General features: G+C 28.9%; 1 long non-coding RNA gene across 1 annotated transcript in view; it reads left to right on the top strand.

Annotated features, from left to right (window-relative positions):
* LOC136796591 (uncharacterized) overlaps positions 1-442 on the top strand; it is a 30,432-nt gene extending 29,990 nt beyond the window's left edge. The window contains exon 3 of the long non-coding RNA XR_010844336.1: positions 187-442. This is a non-coding gene — a long non-coding RNA (uncharacterized lncRNA). The remainder of the gene's footprint in view (positions 1-186) is intronic.
* The last annotated feature ends 714 nt before the right edge of the window (positions 443-1,156 follow it).

Here is a 1,156-nt window from a genome sequence, read left to right as displayed (position 1 = left end):
AAAAAAAAAAAGAAAAAAAAGAATTGATTTTTGGGAGCAGTGGGATGCGAAAAACCCCAGCGCGCACTACCTCACAGCTTCCGCACCCCGTATAACAGAAATGGCAAGGGAGTGGGATATAAAAATAAAAAAATAAATACATAAAAAAAAAAAAAAGGCACTTTGTAATTTCTTATTGTATTCCAGTGTTGCAGAATTAGGTCTATATAAAATCGATAACCCTCAAATGAATTCCTCGTATTGGCTAAGTTATTGACTGACGAAATTCACACATGATGAACACATTGCGTCAATGTCTTTAGTAGGGTTTAGTTGCAACAGGCTGTATTAGCCAACACCGAGCTTCCAACATCCTTTCACCAGTTCATTCGAGTTAAGACCATGTGGGCAGCACTTTACATAGTAGTCTTGGTAAGTAATTAATATGTAATTACACCATATTTCATTTTATTTGTTTAACCTTATTAAATTTCTTTACCTAGTTGGTACATGATTTCTGTCAGTTATCATTATTTACACAATTAGTTACTTTTTGACAATACCCAATAAAAAGTCTCTAGAATCAACGTTTTTATGAACCTTTCAAAACTTCGGTAAGACAAGTTTATAAAAATATTTCTTTATTAATTTTCTAGTTGTGAAGATACCCGACTTGAGCCAAGTATTTGGAGTTATTATGACTTGGAGACTTGAGGCTTTTGCTCAGGAAGCTTTTGATAGTGAGCTAATTATAACATTTGTCTCTACCTTGAGTTATGCTCCCATTAATCGCCTTTTACTCAAATAACTGAAATTAGAAGTTAGTAATAGTTGTTACAAAATCCTGTAATTGAAGATTTGAGTGCATAGAAATTCTCCAATTTATTAATTTAGGTTTACATTTTTGCATTAACATTAATCTATTTAGGTATGATAAAGTTTAAATAGAATTTTTTTTTTTTTTACCACTTTTCAAATTTTCAATCATTAAAAATGAAAATAATAAGTAGGATCGTTAAAAGTAGTTTTACTTTTTTAATGTAATAAATAAAAGATTTATTAATTATAAATAAACATTATAAAATTATAAATTAGGTAAAACCAAATTAATCTTATTTATTTGATTTGAGACAAGAAATTTAATTAATGGCTAAAGTTTAATACTAATCACTGAGTT

This window comes from Halyomorpha halys, unplaced genomic scaffold (assembly GCF_000696795.3).
Source record: "Halyomorpha halys isolate HHAL.00 unplaced genomic scaffold, Hhal_1.1 Scaffold2879.1, whole genome shotgun sequence".
NCBI lineage: Eukaryota > Metazoa > Arthropoda > Insecta > Hemiptera > Pentatomidae > Halyomorpha > Halyomorpha halys.
This window is presented reverse-complemented; position numbering and strand designations above follow the sequence as displayed.